The 14,707-nt window shown below is 41.3% G+C and overlaps 1 pseudogene; it reads left to right on the top strand.

The window, feature by feature from the left end:
• Positions 1 to 10,792: 10,792 nt before the first annotated feature.
• Positions 10,793 to 10,890, top strand: LOC113461371 (small nucleolar RNA R71; annotated as a pseudogene).
• Positions 10,891 to 14,707: the final 3,817 nt, after the last annotated feature.

Below are 14,707 nucleotides of genomic sequence, written 5' to 3'. Positions count from 1 at the left end.
CGCCGGGAAGGCGGTCTCCACCGGGAGATATGTCAACTTCGACTATCTCTCCCAGGAAGGCTTCACTATAGGGCATAGGTTGAAGGCCCAAGGACTAGAGTTCTTTTGCTCCCTAGATCTCCCCACTTACCCAGGGCTAGTTAGGGAGTTTTATGGGACAGTTTCTAGGTGTCACGGTGGGATACAGGGAACCGTAGCGGGTGTCCCTCTATTTATTTCAGAGGATTTTATTGCACAAATCCTTCATCTTCCCCAAGTAGGGGTAGTTCCCTCTCACCCGGCCGATAGGACTGAGGCCCTTATGGCCATATTAGGGAGTCCACCCCAGTCCCCACTAGATGAGGTGTCCGCTAGTCAGCTTTCAGTTGAAATGCGGCTCCTCCTGAGTATTATATCTAGGACCCTCTTTCCCAAGACCGGCCGCTTTGACTTTGTATCCGAGAGGGACCTAGCCCTAATGTACTATATTCTCCAAGATACCCCAATTAACTTCCCTAAGCTAATCTACAAATACCTGTGTGAGCCACTAGACAAACCTAGGCTCACCCTTCCATATGGGATGTTGTATACCCTGATTTTTAGAGAGTCTGAGGTCCCCATTCCTGAGGGGGAACCCTCTCGCGCACTGCGATACACAGATCTCATGGGTGAGGGAACCCTTCACAGGATGGGATTTGATAAGGTTGAGGGAGTCTGGGTCAGGAAATCATCCTCCTCCACTCCTACTACTCGACACTCCCCCAGCCCTGACCATGATTCTGATCTTCCCACTTATCCCTCCACCTCAGCACCATCTACTTCGGCCGGACCCTCCTCTTCAGCACCACCCACTCAGCCGATAGAGGTCCGGATCTCTCCTGAGCAGCTCCGGGAGTTGCCGCAGGAGATCGTACGGGATCTTCGGGACGACCTACTGAGGGAGCTCCGAGGTCCAGCCACTGCCCCCTCTTCTGCATTAGTTCCCTCATTATCAGCCGTGACCGAGATGACGGCTCATCTGAGGGAGGAGATCTACAATGTCAGAAGCCTTATACAAGCCCAATTCTCAAACATGAGCGATGTCACAAGCAACACACGAAAGATGCGAGATGACATCCGACACGACATGGGCAGCCAGAGTCAGGGGGCCGAGCGTCTGGCGAATGTGTTGATCGCCAAGTTGGACACACTCCAGGCGAGTCTGACTGAGCTCTCCTCGATCCACAGTAGGGCCACCTCGGCGATCATCACGCAGCTAGGGAACGTCACAGATGAGGTCAGTCTACTTATGGAACAATCAAGACTGAGCAAGGAAGCCACATCCTCCTCGAAGAAACCCTAGCCTGCTTTTTCATTTTGACATGTATTTATTGCTTTACTCTTTGTACCTACATCTACATCAATACAATGAGTAGACAATTTTCTTCAATATTGTGCAAATTTAATCTCTAATTGCTTGTGTGATGTGCTTTCTTCCTTTTTGCTATGATGACAAAAAGGGGAAGAAAATATATTGAATAGACATGTAAAGGGAATCAATGAAAAAAAATCAATAAAAAGCAAACTTTTAAAACACACAATAATTTGTTCTTAGTGGATTCGATACCTCGAGGCTCATTATCTCTCTGTTGGGGCTCCTAACGGAGTAATCTCCAGAATCTATTCAAGGGATATTCGGAGATTAGTTGAATCATACTCAAGAACAAATTGGCAGATTTTTCCTCTAAAAACCGAAAATTTAAGTTCAAAAGGTTCAATACACTAAAAGAAATTTTAGAGAATCAAAACAAAATTGAATGCATGTGTTGAGGGGGAGAATCTGAAATTTCAGAAAAACAAACTCATTAAACATATATAAGCCAAACAATCGATTGCATGACATGAAGGCTTATATAATTCCAAATGAAAGGGGGAGCTTTAACTTCAAAATTTACTGTTTCACACCTTTCGTTTTGGATAAATTAAATAACTAGACACTTGAATTCATTTTGAAATTTTACTATAAATTTCCTTTTTGGTTGAGCAATTCACTTTACATATACTCAATGTTTTGTCATCATCAAAAAGGGGGAGATTGTGGAGTGATTGATTATAACCCTATTTGATTTTGATGAGCTCAAAGCATTTGAGTATATCTTATGTTTACTAATGAATTCAATCTAGTGTTTCAGTGAAATTCTTGTAAATTTATGGTTAAGTGTCTCTAGATTTGGTTCAAGACATTTTGGATAAGTTAAGAAGTCAATTTGAACCAAAGTCTGAGACTCGAGTCGACTCCGGAAGATTACGAGTCGACTCCAAGCGTATCAGAAGCACTGGCACAGGCTCGAGTCGACTCCTGTACATTACGAGTCGACTCCGACTGAGAACAGACAGACAGACAGAAAGATCCATCTCAGAACCTGTCAACGAGTCGACTCCTGAAGAGCGCGAGTCGACTCCGATGCTTGCCGAGTCGACTCCAGGGTAGTACGAGTCGACTCCAGGTAGTTACAGACAGAAAGACAGAGAAGTTATTTTGGACCCTGAGAGCCGAGTCGACTCCTGAGGAACTCGAGTCGACTCCGATGGTTGGCAGGTCGACTCCAAAGGAAGCAAGAGTCGACTCCCAGTGTGATACAAGGCAAAAGTCAGAGAGCAACTTTCGGACACTGAGAGCCGAGTCGACTCCCGCAAAGTCCGAGTCGACTCCAAGACAGCGCGACCCCTGTTGACCCCCTAATGAATTTTGATGAATACAAAATACTAGAGTATAATTCCCTTAATATTAACAATTTATTTGAGGATTTCAGGTGTTTAACTAAGAATATTGTTAAGAAATGTCTAGGCATGTTCCCACATTTTTCAACAATTAAATTTTGCGATTCTTGATTAAAGATCAATTAGATAGAATAGTTCTAATCATGGAGTATACAATTTGAAAACATGAATTCAAGATCTAAGTATTTATCGTGCCGATTACGTCTACGACAAATCAAACATCGAAACAATCCATGAATCAAGAAATATAAACCATAAAAGATCTATCTCATAAATAAGCATGCAAGAATCAAAAACATATTAATAGATGTAAAGCAAAGAGATCAATGTTCAGAATTTACTTGAAAAGAAATAAGACATCAAAGGTTCCTCCATCACCCTTCACCTAAGAAATCAGCCCCCCATTAACATAAAAGAAAACTCCCCTCTTTTCTTTTCTTTTTTCTATTCTTTTTGGAAACAGAGCATGCTCTGTTTCCCTTTTTTTTTTCTTTGAATAGCCGGCTGAGGCCGGCTCCTCTGTTTTCCTTGAATGAGAGCTATTTTTCTTTCAGCCGAGGGAGCCCTCCTATAAGCTGCGATGAGTCCCTGATCCCACAGGATACGTGGAGATGCTGGATCGTTGGAGATCCGAGAGGAGTTGGGATCTCGGGAGAGCTGGGCAGAAGAAAAGAATCTTCGCTTGGGGCTGAGATGCGCTGAGACATGGTAGATGGCTCGCGGAAGAAGCTCCATGGATGATGGACGGCTGGGCTTGATCATTGGAGCTGGGATGCGCTGTGAACGTGGAAGCTTGGGAGATCTGATCGCAGAAGGCTGAGATCTAGATGAGATGCTAATCCGGAAGCAGTGGACGCTCGCAAACGGAATGCGGAGATGGAGCCGGCTCGCGGATGGTTGAGCTTGGGATTCGGATGACACGCTGGTGGGGAGAAAGATCCAGAAACGCGTGAGAGTGGATCTTGGATGCGGACGGCTGGTCGCAGGAGGATCGGACTGCTGGCGCTTGGATGGAGTTGCTTGCGAACGGCTATCTGGCAGACATCCGGATGCGCGTAGACTCCAGGAACGGCGGAGGCTGCGGACGCGGATGGGAGATGATCGCTGATGCTGAAATCGCGGGATGCCGGGATCTTCGAACGCGGATGTGGCTGGAACGGACGCTGGGAGGATCCAACGCTGAGAGCTGGAAGATTGCAAGCGGGAGAAGGAATGTTGGACTCGGAAGTCGGACGCGTGGGAGCTAGTACGATCGGGCTCACGAATCTGGAAGATGCGCAGATGGGCGCGGAGATGACGGACGCGGTGGAATCGCCACGGACGGCCGGATGTTGGGCTCGGGACGCTAACGGATGAACTCGGACGCGAAAGAAGCGGCCGGAAGCTGAGATTCGGGATGTTGGGAGGTTACACACTGGGACACTCGGGAAAAGCAGATGCGGAGGATGCCTCGCGATTCTTCCATGCGGGCGGATGGGCTGCACGCGGCTCAGATGCTTGGGCTCACACAGAAGACTGAAGCTGCGACGAAGTAGACGGCTGAACTTGGCCTCCTTCTAGTGTGCAACTGGGGTTGACACATGCGGTTGGCTGGTCACCTGTAGTAATGCATATTTTTGGACCCAATGTGCATTTTAGCTTTGATTTCCGATCACTTGCACCCCACAAAAATATAATATTAATACAGCACTTCTATCATTATTTGTTAGCAATAATACTAATTTGAGTGATGTGTAGATCGCACTTTTGTGCTCTCATCACGCCCCCCAACTAGCTTATTGCTAGTCTCTAGCAATTAACGAGCAAATAATAAAATGAGAGTGCAAAAGGTGTGGTTTAACCTCTAACTTTTTATTGAAGCTAAAGACATAAAACTAAGATATGTACTCACTTTCGTAGGAATCACGATTGCACTTAGCACGTGCAACAAGCCGTTAAACCCCTAGGTTACCCTAGTGGACGAGTGTTGTCTCGTGAGGGTTTTCAGGGATGCTACCCACAAACATCATGAATGATATGACATGACATGAGATCCTAATAAAAATATGAAATAAATCCTAAGCTAATACACATGTAATTAATTGATATATATTTTCAAGCATGGCAACTGTCAAAGCAAGGAAATATAAAAGTTGAGTGTGCATCAAATCGCATGACTTTCTCAGAGTACTAATACCTCCACCACAACAGGGCACCGCCTGAGTTTTAGGTGCACTACTCAAGTTCACAAGTATTTTCTACAATTTGTTAAAACCTGATCCATCAAATTTTCAGAATATCACATGTTGTCTAAATTTATCAAGAATGGTTCGCATATAAAGAAAGAGCTATCAATCCCAACTAAACAACCCGGGTACACAGAGGTCCAACACAATGGAGTCAAACCAGTCATTACCACATGTCACTAGGTTCAGTCCGACCAACCCTATTCATGCTTATTTTTATTTTTAAACACAAATGACAATTACAATAGTCCAACCCCATTAGGCTCTAGTAAGGTCCATGTAGCGAGCTTTCAGCCAATGACTCTCGATCCAGTTGGCTCAAGACATTAGGTAAAACACCCCTCGGGCTTAATTACTCGAACCAGACTACGCCACGAGGCCAGACTTGTCATCATAAGGATTTTTTTTAATATTTTTTTTTAATTATGCAAGAAAAGAGATGGTAGACTGAACCATATAGATATTTTTATTATATATGTGACTGCATTGTGACTATAGGTCAACCAAGGTCGGATCATAAGGCACCTAAGTAATCTAGTCGAGATATTCAACTTCTATTTTTATATGAAAACCAAATCATGAACCTTATGGTACGAACAAGGACACTCATACTTCTTTTATGGATAAGGCTAACAAAAATGCAGTTAACAAATATGAACTCCTGAGGCCTTCCTATTATCATTAAGTACACGTTTGGGGATCTAATAATAGGTCTCTGATCAATCATAGTATGCATGTGTTCCTTGCCTTAATAGTTGCACAAACTCAATATGAAAATACATGTGCATTTGCTTAGAAAAGAAAGTAATAAATCAAATGCAAAAACAAGTTTTTTTTTTTAGATCAAAATATTTCCCTCCCCCCAACTTAAACATTGCATTGTCCTCAATGTAAAAAATGCAAAAAAACTATATATGAGAGACAATAGAGAAAATAATAGAGAGAAGAAGAATACCTTGAGCTGTTGATTTTCAGAAAAAAAGACCTACAAACTAAGAAGAAAACTAGAAATAAAAGAAAAAATTTAATTCTAACTAATATACACATACCTTGGCCGTCATGCTCAGTCATAAAAAGGCTCCTCCAAGGGAAAGGAGTCCTCTTCATCTGCAAAATTTTCAAGAAAAGGTTTTAATCTGTGTCCATTTACCTTAAAAATTTTGCCATCCTGTGGATTCTCAATTTCAACTGCCCCGTGTGGAAAAACAGTTTTTACAATGAAAGGACCTGTCCATCTTGATCGTAACTTTCCAGGAAACAGATATAAGCGAGAGTCATAACAAAGAACTTTTTGTGCAGATTCAAAAGATTTTCTTGGAATTGATTTATCATGCCTAATTTTCATTCGTTCTTTACAAAGTCTAGCATTGTCATACGCATCCCGACGAATTTCATTCAATTCACTTAATTGTATTTTTCTAGCTAAACCAGCATCTGACAGTTCAAAGTTTAATTTTCTAATGGCCCAATACGATTTATGCTCTATTTCAACAGGTAGATGACATGCTTTTCCATAGACTAGCCGATACGGGGACATACCAAGAATAGTTTTATAAGCAGTACGGTCAGCCCACAATGCGTCAGAAAGTTTTAAAAACCAGTCTTTGCGTGATGGATTCACTGTTTTCTCTAAAATTCGTTTAATCTCCCGATTGGCTAACTCTACTTGGCCACTAGTCTGCGGATGATAAGGGGTTGAAATTCTATGGGTGATACCGTACTTTCGTAACAGGATCTCAAAAGACTTATTACAAAAATGTTTTCCCCCATCACTAATTATAACCTTGGGCATCCCAAACCTAGAACATATGTTTTCTTTAAGAAATTTTAAAACTGGTTTGTGGTCATTTGTTCGACAAGGCACAGCTTCTACCCATTTGGACACATACTCAACACCAACTAAAATGTACTCATATCCAAAAGACGGTGAGAATGGGCCCATGAAATCGATGCCCCACATGTCAAAAATTTCAATAGCAGTAATGGGCTGAAGAGGCATCATTTGCCTACGAGTTAGACTTCCAACACGTTGACATGGGTCACATGTCCTACAGAACTCGTGGGCATCTTTAAATAGTGTAGGCCAATAAAAACCACATTGTAACACCTTAGCTGCCGTTTTCTTAGATGCAAAGTATCCTCCACAAGCACTGGCATGACAAAAAGAGAGTACACTTTGTATCTCATGCTCCGGAATGCATCTTCTAAAGATTTGATCATTGCAATACTTGAACAAATAAGGAGCATCATAATAATAATTTCTTACTTCACGCAAGAAATTATTCTTATCATTTGATCCCCAATGCTCCGACATCCGATTCGTGACAAGAAAGTTTACAATATCAGCATACCATGGCATAGTAGAAAGTGCAAACAGCTGCTCTTCGGGGAATGAGTCCTTGATAGAAAACTGTGGCACCGAATCATTAAAAACTAGCCGTGATAAATGGTCAGCAACCACATTCTCTACTCCCTTTTTATCCTTGATAGTGATGTCAAATTCTTGAAGTAGAAGTATCCATCGTATTAAGCGTGGTTTGGCCTCTTTCTTATCCAGTAAATATTTTAGCGCTGCATGATCCGTAAAGATAACAATAGGAGCACCAAGGATATAAGAGCGAAATTTGTCTAATGAAAATACTACTGCAAGCAATTCCTTCTCAGTGGTGGTGTAATTCATTTGAGCATCATTCAAGGTTTTGCTTGCATAGTAGATGACATATGGCTTATTATCCTTGCGTTGTCCTAGGACAGCTCCTATCGCATAGTCACTAGCATCGCACATGATCTCAAAAGGTAATGACCAATCAGGTGGTCGCACGATGGGTGCAGTGCTAAGCATAGCCTTCAATTTTTTGAATGCCTCTTGACATGTTTCAGTCCAATTGAACGGTGTATCAAGGGATAGGAGGTTACATAATGGTCGAGCTATGACACTAATGTCCTTGACGAACCTCCTATAAAATCCTGCGTAACCCAAAAATGATCTAACATCTCTAACCGTTTTGGGTGCAGGTAGCTTGGCGATTAAGTCAATCTTGGCTCTATCAACTTCCATGCCCTTCGATGAAACAATATATCCTAGGACAATTCTCTTTGGCACCATAAAGTGGCATTTCTCCCAATTTAGTATCAGATTCTTTTTCATGCATCGAGCTAAGACTGCTTGTAAATGTAATAAACAATCATCAAAAGAATCGCCAAAAATAGAGAAATCATCCATAAACACTTCTAAAAATTTCTCGTTTATTTCTTCAAAAATGCTGAGCATACACCTTTGGAATGTTGCAGGTGCATTACACAACCCGAATGGCATCCGACGGAAAGCGAATGTGCCAAAAGGACAAGTGAAGGTAGTCTTCTCTTGATCCTCAGGTGAAATTTCGATTTGGTAGTACCCGGAATAGCCATCGAGAAAATAATAGAATTTGTGTCCTGCAACTCTTTCCAAAACTTGGTATAGGAAGGGTAGGGAAAAGTGATCCTTCCTAGTGACCAAATTCAATTTTCGGTAGTCAACACACATGCGCCAACTCGTCGGAACACGAGTTGGAACTAGTTCACCCTGATCATTTTTGACTACCGTCAGACCTGCTTTCTTGGGCACGACTTGAGTAGGACTCACCCACTTGCTATCGGAAATTGGGTAAATAATACCCACGTCAAGCAACTTGAGGACTTCTGCTTTAACCACATCTCTCATCGTAGGATTCAACCTGCGTTGCATTTGCCTTGTGGTTTTGGCATTGTCCTCCAAATATATCCGGTGCGTGCAAATTAAAGGGCTAATCCCCTTCAAGTCGGCAATAGACCACCCTAAAGCTCCTTTATGATTCTTTAGAATACCAAGTAATTTTCTTTCTTGGGCATGATCAAGATCAGATGAGATGATTATAGAAAAAGTGTCCTCGGGTCCAAGAAAGGCATACTTGAGTTCCTTCGGTAAAGGTTTCAACTCGAGCTTAGGTGCTTGTTCATGGGATGGTACTATCTTTGCTTTTCGAGGTGGCAACTGTTCAAATTCCTCTATTCGCGGTCTCCACCCATTGACCATCATAACATCCGAATTATCTAAACCAGGTGGGACCACATCATTAGCAGTTGCTTCAGAATACCAATCTATTAAACCATTGTCGGCCGATTCAGTAAATGTTTCTTTTAACAGATATTCTTCCGCAATGGTTTCAACCCATTCAACCTCTTTACTTTCTTCATGATCACTGGGTTGTTTGCCTATACTAAAGACGTTCAGTTCCAAGGTCATATTGCCAAAAGAAAGCTTCATGACACCATTCCTACAATTTATCAATATATTAGAAGTTGCAAGGAATGGACGTCCTAAGATGACCGGAATCTGAGATGGTGAATTGGAAGCCGGATGTGTGTCCAGTACGATAAAGTCAACAGAAAAATAGAACTTGTCTACTTGGACTAACACATCTTCGATAATCCCTCTAGGGACCTTCACTGACCTGTCAGCTAATTGTAAGGTGACAGTTGTTGGCTTCAACTCATCCAAACCGAGTTGCTCATATACCGTATATGGCAACAAATTCACACTCGCTCCTAAATCTAGCAATGCTCGCTCAATCCTAAAATTGCCAGTGATGCATGAGATAGTTGGACAACCTCGATCTTTATATTTAGGAAGAATGTTATGCTGTAAAATCGCACTCACATTTTCAGCCAAAAATGCCTTCTTCTTGACATTTAATCGACGCTTGACAGTGCACAAATCCTTTAAAAATTTTGCATATGAAGGCACTTGTTTGATTGCATCAAGAAGAGGTACATTGATTTTTACTTGCTTAAAAAGCTCAAAAATTTCAGAGTTTGGTTCAAGCTTTTGCAAGGGCTTCAATCTTTGTGGAAATGGTGCAGAAAAAGGACATTTGATTTTTTCAATAGATATAGGTGCTTCAGTTTCTTCGTTATCCTTTTCTTTTGTCTTGGGAGGGTCAAAATCAGGTATGACTTGTGTTTGTTCTGGGACTGGTCGGTCAATAACCTTTCCACTACACAAAGTTATTATACTCTTCGCTTGTTCTTTATGCGAAGTTGAAGATGATGCATTGCTACCGCCATAGACTTGAGGATTAGGTTGTGGTTGAGCTGGTAGCTTACCTTTCTCTTGAGCACTTAAAGCAGTGGTCAGCGTTGTCAGTTGATTTCTTAATTCATCATTGATTTTAGCTTGACCTTGCATGAAAGATTGCAAAGTTTCTTCAAGACTGGGTTTTTGAGGGGGTGCATGTGCATAATGAGGGTGCGGAGGTGGAGGAGTTGGGTTATATACTTGTTGAGGTTGGTCATTCCTCCACCTGAAATTTGGATGGTTCTTCCAACCAGGGTTGTAAGTACCCGAAAAAGGATTATTGAAAGATTTTTGATAGGTATTCATAACATTGGCCTGATCGTGCAAGACTTCCTTGAATGCGGGTATTGTGGGGCAATCAGTGGTGAGATGGCCAGGCATCTCACAAATCCTACAACACTCGCTGTTATGTTCTACGGTCTTGACGGGTTCAATCCTTCTAAGTTCAATTTCCTCTACCTTCCTAGTAAGGGCTGCCATTTTAGCCTGAATATCATCCTGAGTACTAAGGTTGTAAAGGCCCCCGTGTCCAATGCTAGTAGGCTTAGGCAAAGGTTTATTCACTCTATCCCCTGTATCCTATAATTATGCAGTCTCTGCGAGAGAGTCTAAATAGTCCCATGCCTCATCGGGTTGCTTTTCCAGAAATAGACCATTGCACATAGTCTCTATAAATTGTTTCAACTGTGGAGACAATCCTTCGTAAAAGAAACTAATGGTTCTCCATGTTTCAAACCCATGATGAGGACAAGAGAGAAGCAAATCTTTAAATCTATCCCAGCATTCATAAAATGTTTCATGGTCTTTTTGTTGGAAATTACTAATGTGCCTTTTCAAAAAGTTAGTCCTTTGTGCGGGAAAGAATTTTTTTAAGAATTCTCTTTGCATATCATGTCATGTTCCTAGCGATCTAGGTCTCAAGGAGTTCAGCCATGTTTTGGCTTTATCCTTTAAGGAAAAAGGGAACAAGGTCAATTTAAGGACATCTTCCGATACATTTGGCATTCTAAATGTGATGCTAATTTCCTCAAAATCCTTAAGGTGAAGATAAGGGTTCTCGGATTTCATTCCATGATACTTTGGCAGCAATTGAATTACTCCTGGTTTGATTTCAAAGTGTCCTGCGTTTTCAGGAATAATCATGCATGAAGGTTGACTAGTCCTAGTGGGGTGTAAGTATTGTCGAAGTGTCATAACTGGGGGTCTACCTTCATTACCATGGTGACTTCCTACATCATCATCAGCCATCTCACCAGATCTGAGATTTTGCGAAAGAGTTTCAATATTTTGATTTAAGGAATTGTCAAAAGTTTGTCGATTCAGACGCCCAGTGTTGTCCCTATTCCAACCTAGCATACAAAATTTAATTAAATTTTTTTTTATTTTTTTTAAATTAAATAAAAAAAATAAATATAAATATAAGTACCAACTAAAGATACCCTAAAACGACATCATAAAACAAAAATCTATTCACAATCAAACATGCAAAAAAACATTACACCTCAATTTCTAATGTTTTTCTTAAATTTCTAGATAGCTCCTAACTGGTTTGAAGAGGGCACCTAAGCCTCCAATCCGATCTAATGAACCGAGTTGACCAGGTAAGCTCCCAGATAAGTGGAGGGGTCACAATGCGTTCGCAAAGGTCCCACTTAAAATCCACTTGCCTCGAACAGATGAACTGTCTCCCTTATAGGGACAAAGCTTGCCTAGACATCAACTAAGCTACAGAGCGAAATTGGTGCAACTTTCGGTGGTCTTCGTCCTATTGAGCTCGAATGTCCTTAGGGGCCAACGTCTAGTTGATTTTAGTTAAGCTTAGGATATTTATGCAATGGGGTGATTTTTGGGCTAAGGACGAAATTTTTTTAAAATTTTATGAGTTGAAGTTTGAAATTTGAATTCTGAAATTTGAAATTTGAAATTTTAGGTTTTTCCTCTTTTTTTTTTTTGAATAATCACCCTTGATCTTTTCTTAAAGTTTTTTTTCTTAAATTTTCAATTAGCAACAAGGGTTAATGAGATATGATAACAATAAAATTCTGATTCTAAAAAAATTAAATGCAGAAAATTAAAAACAGAAAGCAGCAAGGTTTCGTATTAATCTAATGGTCTTATTGGCACGATAAATCGGCACGATAAATACTTAGATCTTGAATTCATGTTTTCAAATTGTATACTCCATGATTAGAACTATTCTATCTGATTGATCTTTAATCAAGAATCGCAGAATTTAATTGTTGAAAATAATATCATCGAAGGGGATTCCAGATCCCTACACCATCTTAATCTATCTAAATTTCGATTCTCTGTTTACTGATTTATTTTTTATTTGCAAAACATCATCTTAATCCACAAATTTATTGAATTAATTAATCAAAAATTATATTAAATAATCTCATATATATTTCGTTCCCTGAGGATTCGACCTCGGACTCCCGAGAATTTACTACTTGTGTGATTCTCCTGCACTTGGGAGATTAGTTTCGCGAAAGCATTTTTGCGAACGCGTCAAGTTTTTGGCGCCGTTGCCGGAAAACGGCTGAGGCTGCGGACGCGGATGGGAGATGATCGCTGATGCTGAAATCGCGGGATGCCGGGATCTTCGGACGCGGATGTGGCTGGAACGGACGCTAGGAGGATCCAACGCTGAGAGCTGGAAGATTGCAAGCGGGAGAAGGAATGTTGGACTCGGAAGTCGGACGCGTGGGAGATAGTACGATCGAGCTCACAAATCTGGAAGATGCGCAGATGGGCGCGGAGATGACGGACGCGGTGGAATCGCCATGGACGGCCGGATGTTGGGCTCGGGACGCTAACGGATGAACTCGGACGCGAAAGAAGCGGCCGGAAGCTGAGATTCGGGATGTTGGGAGGCTACACACTGGGACACTCGAGAAAAGCAGATGCGGAGGATGCCTAGCGATTCTTCCACGCGGGCAGATGGGCTGCACGCGGCTCAGATGCTTGGGCTCACACAGAAGACTGAAGCTGCGACGAAGTAGACGGCTGAACTTGGCCTCCTTCTAGTGTGCAACTGGGGTTGACACATGCGGTTGGCTGGTCACCTGCAGTAATGCATATTTTTGGACCCAATGTGCATTTTAGCTTTGATTTCCGATCACTTGCACCCCACAAAAATATAATATTAATACAGCACTTCTATCATTATTTGTTAGCAATAATACTAATTTGAGTGATGTGTAGATCGCACTTTTGTGCTCTCATCACAAAGCATCAGAAAGGTTCTGATTGCTAAGTCAGGTTTAGCACAAAATTGAACCTAAATTGGATTAGAGGTATTCTAATTAGGTTAGGTCAACTTGCACCTGCACCTACTGCTGGCTAAGATAAGGAACCCAATAGGTCACACACAAGGGAATTGATCAAGGGTCTAATTGGATTAGATCATGTTTGCAAGATGAACATGCTAGCACGTGTTGCAAACCCTAGCTCCTGATTCAAATTAAATTCGAATCTGATTCTTAGATTAGGTTGATCTAATATGATTAGATCATGACCTAATATGAGTTAGCCAAGAGTTGGAACCCATTTGGCTTTAATTAGACATGCTTTGATTAGGTTTAATGTTTTCTTTAAGTTGGTTAAACCTAATTGGATTGGGTTTGATAGGACCTTCACTTCTGGACCATTGGATCGCTCCCTAGATGAAGGATCTGGTCCACTGGTTGGCGCCTTCATCTGGACCATTGGATGGCTTCCTGGATGAAGGATCTGGTCCACTGGTTGGCGCCTCATTCTGGACCACTAGATGGCTCCCTGGATGAAAGATCTGGACCATTCTTTCTTACAAGTCTCTCTCTTTTGTCCTAACCCAAGACAAGAGAGTCTTCTTTAGGACAAAAAGGCTAGTGAATGTTTTAGAGGTAGAAAGGAAGAAGGAAGTGAAGAAAAATCAGCCAATTAAATTCTTTAGAAGGCTTGAACAACTAGAATCAAATTTTGGTGGAGCTAGAGTATTGAACCCATTCCTGTGTGGATCAACATTGGAGGGTGAACATTTGGGCACCTTAGGACATCTTCAGACATATTGGATATAGCGTGATAGGTATTCTTCTATACCAAGATTATATTTTCTACATTATTTGGTTATACTATTAAGGTGATCTTGGCTTATTAGGGTTTTATATAATAGGTTTTATAAGAAAATTTTATAATTCCGTATCTTCCGCTGCTTCCTTGGGCACTAGGAAACCCAACAGTGGTATCAGAGCCACCCTTAATCAGTTTAACCAAATGATAATGCATGCTATTATCTTGATGCTATGAGATAGCTAGGTTGTTTGTATGCATGATTAGTTTATGCCATGAGATAGTGTTATATTCATGTTGTAGCACAGTATAATTGCTAGTGCTAAATTATAGAATGTGCAATGAGACCAATATAGTAGTATGAAAACTTTGGGCTGACCCATTCTGGAACAATCGACTCAGTTGGTGTCTAGGAAGGAAGCCACAGGTGGTTACTTAATTAGGACCTCAATCTCTGAGTGAGGGGTGCCTCCCATCTGCTTTCCTGGCCAATTATTTGATTGTCCTTTATGGTTGAGCTTAATGTTAGCAAGATACAATACTACTATTTGAAAGCCCTCACTAAATTCATAATTAAATCGTAGTGTTAATTGCT

The sequence above is a fragment of the Phoenix dactylifera genome, chromosome 5 (assembly GCF_051530095.1).
Source record: "Phoenix dactylifera cultivar Ajwa chromosome 5, Ajwa_hap1_PhDact_Kaust_v1.1, whole genome shotgun sequence".
Classification (NCBI taxonomy): Eukaryota; Viridiplantae; Streptophyta; class Magnoliopsida; order Arecales; family Arecaceae; genus Phoenix; species Phoenix dactylifera.
This window is presented reverse-complemented; position numbering and strand designations above follow the sequence as displayed.